This window comes from Tyto alba, unplaced genomic scaffold, assembly GCF_018691265.1.
Source record: "Tyto alba isolate M040663 unplaced genomic scaffold, T.alba_DEE_v4.0 Super-Scaffold_42, whole genome shotgun sequence".
Classification (NCBI taxonomy): Eukaryota; Metazoa; Chordata; class Aves; order Strigiformes; family Tytonidae; genus Tyto; species Tyto alba.
This window is the reverse complement of record NW_024881318.1, coordinates 25,576,002-25,590,625: the sequence shown is the minus strand read 5'-3', so window position 1 is coordinate 25,590,625 and position 14,624 is coordinate 25,576,002. Positions and strand designations below refer to the sequence as shown.

The window sequence follows — 14,624 nt, the reverse complement described above, 5'->3', positions numbered from 1 at the left end:
CCACTGGGGTCTGTTGATGGCTCACTGCTCTGCTTCATGCAAGAAAAGTGGAATAGCAGCCCTTGTTCCCTTCTGCTACCAGCCCCGTACCTCCACCCACAGGGAGCAGCCTGGTTAACTACTGACACCAGCTCTTAGGTGAGGTAAACCACTGTGAACCCTTTGCCAGAGGCATGGAAAAACCCATCCAGACACCTTGTTTGATCTTATTTGTACAAACAAGAGGAGGGCTTGTGCTCCCTGCCTTCTCAGCCTTGCTTCTGAGCAAGAAGAGGAGGATGAAGATGGAGGGAGGAGGGAGCACAGAAAGAGATTACACGTGTTCAACTGAAGCGTAACATTTACTCATATTCTGCTTTGATACTACAGTCCTGTTGTGCTGTTTTCTCCCCCTTTTCATTAATTCAGAGCTAAAGCCAGAACTGCGGTTTCAGTGACAAAATCACTGGCTTGTCTCACACGTGGCAAGTGCCTGCCTTTTATTTCTGCCATCTTTCCCTGTCAGAGCTCCCTCTGTAGCAGATATCCTTGGGGCACAGGGACAGAGGGCCTTGTTGATGCTGCACCTGCTTGAGTGCCTGGGGACTATGCTGCACCTATTGTTATTTAATAACTTGCAGTGGAAATTGTGACTTACCCTGCTGCAAGTGCATGGCATGCCACAGAGAGTATCAAATTGCTGAGTGAGCACCTAGGTACTCCCACCCAGTGGAAAAAAATCTGGAAGGAAATGTGCCATCCTTTTCAGGCACAGTTTGGGCCAAGGCTGGTCATTTTGTTTTGGTCTGTGTGTCCTAGGGCAATCCGAGCCTCAGGTTCTGCTTGCAAAGTGAATTAATTCAGGCCTTGACTGACCTACTAGCCCCAACGATGATGTGAATTGTGGTTAAGGTCTCCCACAGTGAGGTCCTTCCTGCTTCTGCTCCTCCCCTCTTGTACAAAGCCAAAACAGTGGCACCTTTGCATGTCACAGCCAAGAAAAAAAACTACAAACCCTGTGTAGTTCAGAGCTCAAAGTGACTGTTGTGCAAGCTCTCCCACGGCTGCACCTTCATTCTCACTGTGCTGCTGTCATCTGCCCCACAGCTCCCTCCTGAAGTCAGGGTGGGCACACAGGGGAAATACTGTCATCACTTCAGTCATAAGGTGGATTTAGATAGCAGGGTAAATGTTGTAGGACTGGAAAGACAGAGTATTTTGGTACAGAGGGAGAGTGAGCGCAAGAAGTGTTTTCACAGGCTGCCAAGTGCTGAATCATGGCTGTGGATGTACCTGATAAAAGCACCTGGAGATCTCCCACAGCCTGTGAGTGCCCCCCGCACACGCACACACACACACACACACACACACATATATGCACATGGACACATCTGGACACAGCCACCCCGTGCCTGCTTGTTCTGCCTTTCAGCTCACCAACGGTAGAGCTGGCAGCATAGGAACAGAGTGAAAAGCCACAGATGCAATGGTTATGCCTTTGTACCAAAGGCTGGAGAATGGCATTTCTCTCCAAGAGCATCCCAGAACACCATCTCCTGAAGCAAGTAAGCTCCATGTCCATGATGGGATAGCATCTTTGGGAAGAGACCTTTCTGTACTCCAATATCTTCCCGGTGCACATGCTAGATGTTTTTCTTAGGGGAATTGGTCCGTGTGTCCCTGTTCAAACGTCATTTCTCCCCCAGTCATGTAGCATGTGGTGTGGTGTCAGACACTCTTCAACCCCACAGAGGTGGCATTTCAGCACTCTTTCACTGGCTTGCTTTGGTTTGACAGGTGACATGGAAAGGTAAACTGCTATGATGATGGCAGTGATAGATCTTAGCTTTGCCTGGAAGTTAAAGTCAGCCACTCTCTGAGGCAGCTAGAAACTGTCTATTAGAAAGGAAGACATAAGAAGGTATCAGGTTGAAAAACTGCTAGATGGCTCAGCCAGGTGTCAGTGGCACAAGGTCACAAAGATATTCCTCCCCCAGGTACAAGAGGAGAAAGAAAATGGGACAGATGTTGGTCACATTGCTTCATGAGTGACCAGAAGGCGTTCAGTGACTTTGCTGGTGACTGAGGCAGCAGAGCCTGTGCAGACCAGAGTCCTGCTTGGTGGTGCAGTCACAGGGCTGGATTAAATGGCTTCCCTTTTTATTATTATTATTATTAGGGACTTTATTGTATTTAAAATAATCATCCCAGATAAGTGAAAAGTCAGTAAGTGACCTCAGGCTGCACTCTGCTTTGCAATAGCTGAGCTGTGGATAATTACAAGATTACCCCGGGGGCCTGCTCCTTTAGTCAGATGGGTTTGAAAAGCCAAAGCTTCCTGACGTAGTGAGATGACTTTTTCAGAGACAGAAGATTTGGTTCAGTCCTGCCTTGCTATTACCCCTGCAGTCTGGTCATACGAAGATCTATGTGTTAGTGGGAGGAAGGGAGGACAGCAAGGACACTGTCAAGTGTTACTGGCTGCAATGAGGCTTGGAGCTGCAAAGTTTCTGCTAGTTCAGGTTTCAAAGTATCTTTTATAAAAACGGCTATAAATAAACCAATAATTTATTCATACTGAAACAGCACATGGTAAGATAATTAAGATCTCCAAAGAGAGAGAGGCTGAGATCATGATAAAAGGGGGAAAAAATGAGGAAAAGATCCAAGAACGAGATCTCAAACAGCAGATGAAAGAGAATTCCATCAGTCATCATAAGCTGTTATTAACAATAAAACACCTCCCCCTTCTTCTGTCCTCCAGAAAGTTCATTCCACTCCCTGATGTTTTCTGATGTTTTCTGGTCCTGAGCTTTCATGAGTTTTCCTCCCGTCGTGGCGTCCTCTCTGAGCGGTGCCCGCGTGGAGCAGACATGCCTGCCCGCTCGCGCCGCCGTGCCCTGCCGTGGCTTCCCCACGGCGCGGCGCTTGCCGGGGCACAGGGCGGGACGGCAGAGCCCGGCCCCCCCGGCACCCACCCCCGGCACCCACCCCCGGCACCCACCCCCCCGGCACCCATCCCCCCGGCACCCACCCCCGGCACCCATCCCCCCGGCACCCACCCCCCCGGCACCCACCCCCGGCACCCACCCCCCCGGCACCCACCCCCCCGGCACCCACCCCCGGCACCCACCCCCCCGGCACCCACCCCCGGCACCCACCCCCGGCACCCACCCCCGGCACCCATCCCCTCGGCACCCACCCCCGGCACCCACCCCCCCGGCACCCACCCCCCCGGCACCCACCCCCGGCACCCACCCCCGGCACCCACCCCCGGCACCCATCCCCTCGGCACCCACCCCCGGCACCCACCCCCCCGGCACCCATCCCCCCGGCACCCACCCCCGGCACCCATCCCCCCGGCACCCACCCCCCCGGCACCCACCCCCGGCACCCACCCCCCCGGCACCCACCCCCCCGGCACCCACCCGCCAGCACCCACCCCCGGCACCCACCCCCGGCACCCACCCCCCCGGCACCCACGCCCCCGGCACCCACCCTCGGCACCCAGCCCCCCGGCACCCACCCTCGGCACCCATCCCCCCGGCACCCACCCCCGGCACCCATCCCCCCGGCACTCACCCCCGGCACCCATCCCCCCGGCACTCACCCCCGGCACCCACCCGCCAGCACCCACCCCCGGCACCCACCCCCCCGGCACCCACGCCCCCGGCACCCACGCCCCCGGCACCCACCCTCGGCACCCAGCCCCCCGGCACCCACCCTCGGCACCCATCCCCCCGGCACCCACCCCCGGCACCCATCCCCCCGGCACTCACCCCCGGCACCCATCCCCCCGGCACTCACCCCCGGCACCCACCCGCCAGCACCCACCCCCGGCACCCACCCCCCCGGCACCCACGCCCCCGGCACCCACGCCCCCGGCACCCACCCTCGGCACCCAGCCCCCCGGCACCCACCCTCGGCACCCATCCCCCCGGCACCCACCCCCGGCACCCATCCCCCCGGCACTCACCCCCGGCACCCATCCCCCCGGCACTCACCCCCGGCACCCACCCGCCAGCACCCACCCCCGGCACCCACGCCCCCGCCGCTCCCGTCGCACCACCGGTTCCCAAAGCTGCTGCGCTTCTTTCGCTGGAGCCGTAAGCGAAGCCCAGGCGCTGTGCCCTGCTGTCCGGAGCCTCTGCTCGTGGCGGCAGCACACAGCCGCCCCCCCGGGAGGGCCGGCGTGGGGCCCCGCCAGCAGCCCTGCTCCACGGGAGGGCACTCTCGTTCCACGCAAACTGAGCAGCGGGAGCATTTATCTTTCTTTTAAAAAGGCAGCTTAGCTATGACAGGTAATTTGGCACATTTCTAGTTGAAATGTGCCAAATGATTTGGCAGATATTTCGCGTACATCTGAAAATAGGAGCACCTGCTGCTGGCCCACAGGGAGGCTGGGGATGGGGGGGATTTTATTAGTTGCTAATTACAGCAGGCCCTGTAACAAAACTCTCGCATTGGATGTGCCAGCCGGCCCCTGCAAAGGCCAGCCCGTCTTCCCAAAAACATACACAGCCACTCACTTTAAAACAATTTTCTCCCAGGCACTGATAAATTTTCATCCATCTTGGGCGACTCCATCACCTTGTGATGATGAGGGCCGTGACTGATGCAGTTTGTCAACCACCCCGCGTGGCTGTGTTTGCACAACTGAGTCGTGTTGTGGCAGATACAGATGGATCCGATGCACTGGGGATAGAGGAACTTTCTGAAAACTCTATCTCATGCTCCAGGAATATCTCTTTACCTTTTATGGGCCCCCAAAGGGTCTGCTGAAGCTTAAGCTGAAGATAGAGAAGGATCCTGTCGCTAACAAAAACTTCATTAAAATATGTGCAGGGATAATATAAAAGAATTTATGAGAGGACTTAATTGTGAGCATAGCAGGCTTCTGTAATTAAACCAATTGATTGCCCAGAATTCAGTTTAGGCAAGATTTTCAGAATAGGAAAAGAACCAGAGAGGTTTTGGAGAGGTTGAAATAAGTAATAGTAACATGAAATATATCTAAAGTATGAATTAAAATTATGCATTGAAATCTCTTTTTATATGCCCATTTTCCTGATCAAGCAAACTTTTTGGTTTGAAAAATCAATTAAAAGTAGAACTTAACGCAGACATGTGAATAATCACTTTGGCAACTGTAATTATGTATACTGACAGAAAATAGTATCAGTATCAAGCCAAACTCAGGACAGAATATGAACACAATAACATTTGATGGAGCAATGCAGGATTTGCTCCTTTCTTCCTGTATACAAACCTACTGGACAGACTGATGGCCAAAACTGTATTATGTTTTTAACCTAACTAACTGAACTTCCACATTTCTTGATTTGAATCATAGCTGTAGCTCTATCTTAGGATCCTTTTAACTTCATGAATGGTCTGGAGGTACATTCAGTTTTCTCATAGCTCCTATCAATGCCACCTTTAACAAACTCTAATGTCTACTTTTAGTTATAAGTACTTATTAGAAACCAAACCGAACCCAAACATCAGCTGAAAAGAACACGGGGGGAAAAGGTGAGCAACAATACCAAGCACTGTGGATGTGACTGTCCGTCATGAACTTCCCATGCTCACATATGGGGCCACAGGAAGGAGAGAGTCCCCGGGTGCAGCAGGCTGTGCAGAGTCCAGACCCTGCAGTACCAAACTGGGGTATTACTTATGCTCAAAGATCAACCAGGATCACTTCCAATAGCATCCCTTGTATTTTCATGACACATCTGCTCTTTATAAATTATGTGCTGACCCGAAATGCCTTCTGTGAATGTCTACAGAAGAAATCGAAGAAAAATTAAGAATTCCATTAAAGCAAGCATGCATGCAAAATCAAATGATGCATGTTTGCTCATTTAAAACATTCTTCCATCCATTGGCAGTGATAAAGTCCTGTTCCAGCAAAGTCTTTGGAACACACTTAGCTCTTGGCCCAGCACAAACTGCACCTTGTATCCTGGGATAAAAAGGGATATACTGGACATCTCTGGCTGCTCTGGGTGTTGGAGTTGGCACCGGGGGTGCCCACCACTCCCAGGCATCAGGCATTTCCCTGGGGAGGGGGCTGGACCAGGGACGGGATGGGCAGACATGGTAAGGGCTGGCAGTGCACTGCTGGCCCTGACAAAGCCTAATAATTTTTCTCTTGTTGTTTCCCCCCTTCACTCTCCCTTTACCCAGAGAGCACTGGAAATCTAGGCTTATAAATCTTTCAAATTGTGCAAGAAACAAGGTGCAATTTCAGGCTGTAACAATTTAAAATGATAAATGCCACTCATTAGAAACTCTGTAACTCTTTTTAATAGTTTGAAAGGTTAAAAATAAGGTATTTGATGCTATCTACATGGAAAGAGGTATTTCCTTCATTATTTCTACAAGCGGATTTAGAGTTTCTGGAGCGTCATGCCAGGCAAATGCCTTGGGCCAGCCACGGAGGAGATCAATCGCAGCTCTGGCCACAGGAGCTGCATCTCCAGTTTGTCCAACAAAAGGTCCCTCTCTTGGTGCAAAGGGGTTGCTTGGAGGAATATGTGAAAAGAAGTTCATTTTTAGTTCAATAATAGGCTGCTAAAAAGATGCCAACTATGTATATCCAGTCAGAGTTAGGATCACAGGCTTATTTAATACGGCAGATGAAAAGAAGCAGTCTGCAGGCAGCAAAAAATTCCCCTTGCTCTTGAGGTCATCCATATCTGAGTTGGAGTTCTGAGGGGGACAGAACTCATTTCTGAAGCCCAAAGCACCAAAATTTGGATTGCTTGTCCACTTTCATCTTGGGAACAACCTGGCAATTACTCTTCACGCTCTACCTCTCCTGTAGGTAAGATAGAAACTAAACTGTAATTGTAGTAGGCAGCATGTGGCAAGAAAAGACAGAGATTGAGGTTATGTTGTCGCATGCAATAACATATGCTTTGGATAGCTGTGTGCTGTAAGAATACAGTCCCAATTTAAAAAAAAAAAAAAAAAAAAAAAAAAAAAAGAAGTTTGAGAGTAGGATGTAAAGAATAGCCCCACAGGCAGAGGAGGACTGTCAGATACCCACCACTAACAGAGCACTCCCTGATGTACAATATAATGTAATTCATATCTTTCTCCTTGTATTATGGAGGAGGAAATTACTGTTTTTACAGTTGTGGACCTGGAATAAACATGAGCTGAATTATTGCTGCTCTATACTATTAGGAAAGGAATTTCAAACCCCATTTTACAGTATTTTCAGTCTCTTCACCTAATGTGAAGGAATTTTTCTTCATTTTATATCTCACTTAGCATTGAGGAGCTGGTGTTAGTGATTGCACTAATGAGAAGGGAGAGGACAGCAGAGGTGCAACACACTTGCTCAGCTTTTTAATGATGATAATGTGTGTTTTCCCTGAAGTGCCCCAACCCATTAGGGTACCCAGAGCCCCTCTTTCATCCACTAGGAAGCCCTCAAACTCCTTTCTCCTTTTGAAGTTGAGCTGTACCGATAGATTGATTCAAAAAAGATCCAATCTCCATCATGACCTGAGACAGTGCTACTCTATGAGTCTGAAAGAAAGCAGTACTCATGGAAAATGCAGCTGTGACCAGTATCTGGCAGAGATCCCTCATCCAGTGCAGGAAAATCCTCTAAGTTGCTTTGAACTTGGTTTCCACATGATAACTATATCCAACACCCATAAAAATCCATAGGAGTTTGAGTTGATGGGAATATGACCAAATCCTCGGGCAACTGCACTGGGTTTGAATTCTTGGTAATTTATGATAGAGTGTGTATACATCAGTTACAATATATTTCTCTTTGAATATATTCTGTTTATTCTGTTTTATTTTTATTTCAGGTTTTCATAATGAACACAAGATGATAAACATTTGTGGGGAGCCTGAATGGCAGGGCTATAAATATTCCTACTGTTCAGTTTTAAACAGTTGTTTTCACTCCACTTGGGAGACAGTGAATTAGTGAAAATTATATCTTTATAACTATAGCATCTGAACAGGACATGAGATTATGACCTTGAGGAGGTCACAAGGATTGGCTCAACTGCACCATTTTACTCATTCCCTCTGCATTCTCTCTGAGTCAGAATTATACATTTTATTATTATTTTCCTTTTTGATAAAATTTGATAACAAAATAGTTAGAGAATAGTGCCTGCTGGAGTTTCATAACTATTTTAATTTTCCTTCTTAGGATAAAGAGTGAAAAGTGTCATTGAATTAATCCATTCTTGAGAACATCTTAAAATTATAACGAGGACAAAGTGGCACAAAATATATTCATTCTCACGACTTCTTCATGATTGTAACCAGAATAGCAAATGGCAAAATGTATTAATTCTTATGATAAAAATGTAATGAGGACAGAGGATGGTGCAAGATGAATTAATTGCAGCAGCAACCCTATAATGGTGAGGCATGGTCTTATTTGAGTAACAGATTGCATTTCTGTAGAAAACAAGTATGATACAAAAACTTCTGTAGAGCTACTAGAACGATACTGGTCTGGTCATGTTGTTGTAGTATAGTAGTTCCCTTTTTAGAAACAGGATGGATAATACATGTTAAAGAATTTTGAATCTGGTCCAATGTTTAGTAATCCTAATACTTTACAATCTTGTTAAAGCTGAAACAAGAAAAAGTCTGTCTGAAGGGGAAAGAAAGTCTGTGATGATGGATGGCAGTAAAGAAAACACCAAACCTGGGGAAGAGGCAGTGAGTGGGATGGAAACAATGTCCAGTCTGACCTGATAAGTACTGCTGGCACCAGGAGGTACACTAGCTTGAGGGCAAAAATTCACTGTGGCTTGTGGCAGACTGGACTAGGATGTCCAAAGCCTCCTTTTACCAGGCATAAGCTGCCAGGTGGCCTTACACCCCAGTGAAAGGTAGGATTGGCCCAAGGGAAATAGTCACTGTGTCCATGGGCTCAGCGACTATTTTCCTAGCTCTCTAATGGAAGAAATGTTTGTGGTCACCAACATCTTCCTTCCACCCTCACAACATCCCCCGTCAGAGCAGCTCCCAGCAGCAGTCTTCAAGCAATTTCACAGCAAACAACCACCGCTCCTTGGGCACAGTGCAGCTCGAGGTGCATCTCTGCCATACCGCACAGCACCGTGGCAGATAGCTCTGACTTGTCCCGGCACACACTGGGGTGCCTGTGCAGCAAGTGCAGCATCGCACGGGGATGCTGCTGCCGCAGACTGTGGAGCTGCCTGCCCCCTGCATGGGACAGCATGGGGCCCTGTGGCCACCAGTGAAGCCTCTCACCCCGCAGGGTTACTTAACCCACAATCAGTGTCACCCTGACGCATGTACACACACACACACACACACGATTTCCAACCTCAGAGCCAGCTTGCAATGGTGATGATGGTCCAACTGTATAGGCTGAGGAATCCCTGACTGGGATGGTCATGCACAGATCTCCATTTCTGTTGTCAATAGTATTTTTGTCAATAGTATTTTACGATGGGAGTGAGGGAAACACCACTGTGGTGAGGAAGGGGCAATGTGGAGGCTAAAGCAACTCACACTTGCCTGTTGAGGTTGGGAGGGAGATCCTGGAATGGTAACAAGTACAGGGATGGATCTGAAAAGGATCTCTATCCATTACAATTTATCAATCCAGCACAGTCTTAAACTCCCCACCAGGTATGCACAGCTATTACTCTATGAAGATAAAGGAGTTAAAACTGTTGTCGCTGTCTCATTCTAACAGTCTGGAACATATGAAGCACGTCTCATCCTGAACAGGGCATGTGGAGTTTGTATATGTGTGTATGTGTATCTATATGGTTTATAACTGCAATCGGACAGTGATAATCATCTTATGGCGAAGGTAATGGTGTTCTTATCATCACTAAGTGGAAGGCCAAGCAGGCTGACTATAAAAACCAAGTTATTCCTGCTTTTAGTGCTATTTTGAGTAAAACCCTTAATGTTCAGTCACTTAAAATGAAGCAGATAGATAGCTCAGCTTTTTAAGATGGCTTAATGATAAAAGAGATCTGGAAACTGGCTTACAGTTTCTCCCACAGGGCTCCCACAGTGCCAGTGTTGTAACGATCACTTTTTAGAGAGCTGACCACCTCTAACATTTGGCTGTGCTGAACAAATGCCAATTGTAACTAAACATGTTAAAAATACTTCTCACAGCTTATTGAGGGTGACAAATGCTTCCTGTTCTGCGAACTTGTAAAAATTAAGGCAGTTCTCCTCCCAGGGTTTTTTTTTTTTTTTCCCCAAAGTACTGGTTTCACTTTATTGAGTTAGAAGAATTTTTAAGAATTTTATTCAGTCCTTTCCCATGCATTTCCACCAAAAAGGAGGCCCTTGTTGTCCCAGTTCTGTAGTGGGGATGCTGAGTCACTGCAGCCTGCTGACAGAGCCCACTCCTGCTCTCAGCTTGGCATCCAACTGAGCCACTTGGTCCACATGAACTTTTCTTAATTACCCATCATCCTCTCTATTGACAGGTAAAGGACATCTCTGTTGTGAAAATGATGGCAAGGAAGGGCCAAATAATGATAATAAAATAATAAAGTAATGGTAAAAAGGGAAGAAACTTACCAAGCACCAGCCAGGCTGTGAATAAAGGCTAATAGATGTATATTTATGTATATTTATATATATATATATGTATTTATATTTATATTTATTTTTTTTATATTTTTTATGTGTGTGTATATATGTGTGTATATATATATATAATAAAAATAGTGTACAGTTAGTCAGCTGAAGTAGAAGCGGCCATACCATGTGCTGCTCCTCAGTAGGATGGGCACACATGCAGTGAAGAAAACTCTCAGTCTGCCTTCAGCTGCAAATGGGAAGCACATGAGGGGCCTGTGTAGTAGAGATGTGCTATGGGCCACATCAGACAGCCAGCAAGGTGCTCCCCAAGGTATTAGCCTTATCTTCTCTGTCAGGATGAGCGGGCTGCATGGATTTACAATCTAACCTTGCTGCTTCACATGAGGATTGATTTCACGATTCTCAAAACAACTTTCTTAGGACAGTGCTTATTGTCTACCACTGAAACACACTTCTATGGCAGTGATGTGTAAATAGCTGGGAGATTGGCATATCATTCCCACTAGATCTGTTGGGCTCACACATTGTATGACAAGCCCATGACCACAAAGCCTGCTCTGTTTCTGCTTCACTATACATATATGAATTATGATTTTGTCTTCATTATCTCTTCATTCACCACCCTCCAGTAAATTTTCCCAGTCAATGAAGTTCTTGTGTTCTCTGTACTGTGAGTTAATGAAATGGACTCGATGATGTGACTGTGATAGCATCAGGCTGCCTGTGATGGCTGTTACTGGCCTCTCCCATCCAGTGTTCTGAGGTTAAGGAAAAAAATCAGCCTGCTCTATTTCAGCCCACTAAGATATTTAATTTTGGAATCACTCAGGGCACAACCTATAATTAGTTTTTCAATTTTTTTTTTTCTTTCGTCAGAGACAAAAAAAAAGTTACATAAAGGCTATCGGGTGTGAACATGGGTCAAAACTTCAGAAATGAAGTCTCATACCTGCTAACTTGAGAAGTTCCTCCTCACCATTGCCCTCAGAAGCAATAGGCAACATTAACTACTGCCGTGCAGCCTCACATTTTAAGAGACTCTTAAAAGCTAACCAGAATTCACCAGTGATGTATAAAGGTGAATACTGATGCAATCTGCCCACACAGTGGTTCTAGGATCCTCTGCTGATGCTTCCAGTGACTGCATATTAAACTGTGAAGCAAGACCTCAGGCCTTCCACCTCTGTGGTGCAGATCTGTGCTTCTAAGCACGTTTACAATGTTCTCACATTTTTCTGAGATGGTTTGGCTTATCACAATTGATTTTTAATCACCTGTGATACTTTATTTACAGTTCCAGTATAGCTATGAAGAAATTAATTTTCTCTCCATGATAATTGTTAGTGTAATTCACGCCTTGCTTTTAATTGCTGGATTAAATTACTTAGTGTATTATTTTGTGTATCATCTCATGACAGAGAAGTCCAGAAAGGTACCAGTGTGCCTCTCCGCCAAAAAAAGGGTGACTCAAATGTAATTTGTTAAAAAAAATTTTCTTTTGTCCTTGAAGTGTATTTTTTAAGAGGCAGAGGGCCAAATAGGTATAGTGTGTAAGTGAATGTCAATCAGGTAAAATGAGAATGATTATACCTACTTACCTCCAGAATGACTGGCCATCTCAGCTCAGATAAATCGAGTGGCACTGTCTTTCTTTAATTAATACTAGTGTTAACATTAAAAGGGAAAATGCTGAAACATAGTTAGGAGTTGGCATTTAGCCATCTTACAGGACAGAGAACAAAGGACAGGATCTGCTGCCTCCTCTTGCTCATCCAGCCCAGGCTCCCCTCTCCAGCCAGCAGGACCTGGCAACTGCAAAGGTGACATTCAAGCTGCCCCCGAGCAAAGTTACATCCTACAAATGTCCTTGCCACTACTGCCATCTCCCTTTCAGGCTTAAACGGTCTGTTGTGCCACTTATACCTGAGTATCAGGCAGCCTGACTGCTGGCTTCAGAGTTGCCGTGAGAGAGGGAAGTCACGGGGTGAGACAGAGAGGTGAGCCTACAAAGGGATAGGATTGTGGCACAGGCAGAGAAGAGCTGGGTGCTGCTTTTGCCATGGTGAGACCCCTTGATATCTCTGTGCATTGCATGCACCCTGGGATTCATGTGCAAGCAGAAGGTAAGAAACTGCCAGACAGCTGCCCTGGCACATGGCAACAACAGAGAGGGTGGGCAGAGGTGAAAGGAAAGGGGTGTATGAAGCTCAGGTCTGTTTTCAGGCTGAAAACTGGGATGTAGGACCCAAACAGCAGAAAGACCAACAGCTGTAAGTGTGCTTTTAGCTAGTTTAGCCGTGAGCCTGGATTTGAATCATGATTAAAAGTTGATATTGGTCTACATAGTCTCTTGCAGCAGTAGCTCCACTGGTTACAAGGGCCAGTGCAAAAAGGCAGGGTCTTTTTCTTCCTTCAAGACCCCTGCAACCCTGCCCCTGAGAGCTGTGTTTGGTGCAGCTGCATCAGCCTCTGCTCCAGACTCAGGTCTTCCAACCCCGCGTCCATGCACAACTGTGCTGGTAGTGGAGGAGTGAGGTTCATAAGCCATACCCTGGGGTGGAGATAGCTCTCATGGAACAGAAGTCAGAATGTGAATAGGTCTGTCCTTTACACCTCCGCACCTCTCTGTGGTCCCAGCCTGGCCTCCCCACGCAGGCCAGACCTGTCAGACTTGCACCACAGCAGGGACCAGGAGAAGGTACAAGTCCTCTTCTCCACGGATCTAAGGAAACCAGATGGCCCCCCCACCCTCAGGAAACGTTGTACCTGGGGGTTGAGACATGCCCTTTGTCTATTCAGATTGCTTGTTGGGACATGCCCTGTGCTTGTTGGGACATGCCCTGTGTTTTGTTAAGACATGACGTTTATCTGATAAGATGGGAGTTGCTAATGGAGGGTCAGCGCCAGGGACTTGGGGTGGGGGATATTTTAAGGATTTCTCAGAACTAAATGTAATATTCCCTCCTTATTCCCAGAATTGTGATACATATGTAACATTCTACGTAATAAAAAGGAGCCGCTTTTGGCTCCAAGCCTCATGTGCATTTGGAGGAAATGATTCCCCCATGCGCCCAGTGCTGAATAAACATACCTGCTTTATAACCTTACCGGTTCTAAAGTCGTGATTCCGCGCCTCACCACCAGTCATGGCCCTTAGTCCCAGCTGCATCAGAACAGGACAGGAGGGTGGCATTTATTGCGTCTACTGATCCCCTATGCCAACAGGAGGACGCTCGCTGGGGTGGTTAATCCAGACAGCTCAGAGATAGATCCTGCCAAGGCCCCAAATCTCATGTGCCTGAAAGCTGGAGGGACATGTCGGCACAGCATTGCTGCTGCAATGGCAACCTCTGCCCTGGGCTGCTGAGGGCTGCAGGCTCCCACTTCATGGAGAATTGTCCTGACCCTGTTCTTATGTTGTTGAGATGAAGCAGAAACACTGCCATAAAAGAGTCTGGTCCTTCATGACAGCCTGTTAGATAAATGCTTTATACCTAAGCAGTTAATTAATTTTAGAATAATCTGTTAAAGAGTATATAACGTATTCCCATCACAGCTAAATGTCACCTTCTGTAAAAACAAAGGTATTTCAACAAATAAAAACCCTGTAAAAAGAGCACTTGGGAAAGGATATTTTTAAACTTCCACAGATGTTTAGTTTTGAAGCCCTGAAATTTAATTCATGTGTTGAATAAATACCCTTCAGATATATTTTCTATTTATTATTCACATCACAAAGGGTAATATGTTCTCCTCTGTTCTTTTGCAACATCAGAAATAAGTACGGCCATCCCTTTCAGATGCTGATGGCTGCATATTTCCCTGTAGGACAACGGGAGGGTGGAAACAGAAGAGAGGAAATGCATGTCACATCACAGCTCCTGAGAAGCATGTGTTTCACTGTCTGTTTCAGCATTGTGACACGCTGAGTTCAAAGCAAAATGGATTCATAACAAAGGGACATTTGTGATGAGTTGTTGCCATAAAGTGTTACCATAAGGTTTGCCAGGATTGGTGTTCTGTCAGAGGCGGTTGTCTTATAAAATACA

The 14,624-nt window shown here is 47.1% G+C and overlaps 1 long non-coding RNA gene across 1 annotated transcript; it reads right to left on the bottom strand.

Moving 5' to 3' along the window:
- Positions 1-2,529: 2,529 nt before the first annotated feature.
- On the bottom strand, positions 2,530-4,116 carry LOC116965526. The gene is made up of 2 exons (XR_004409437.2): positions 4,024-4,116; positions 2,530-2,906 (listed from the first exon to the last, which is right to left on the bottom strand). It is a non-coding gene; the product is annotated as an uncharacterized LOC116965526 (long non-coding RNA).
- Positions 4,117-14,624: the final 10,508 nt, after the last annotated feature.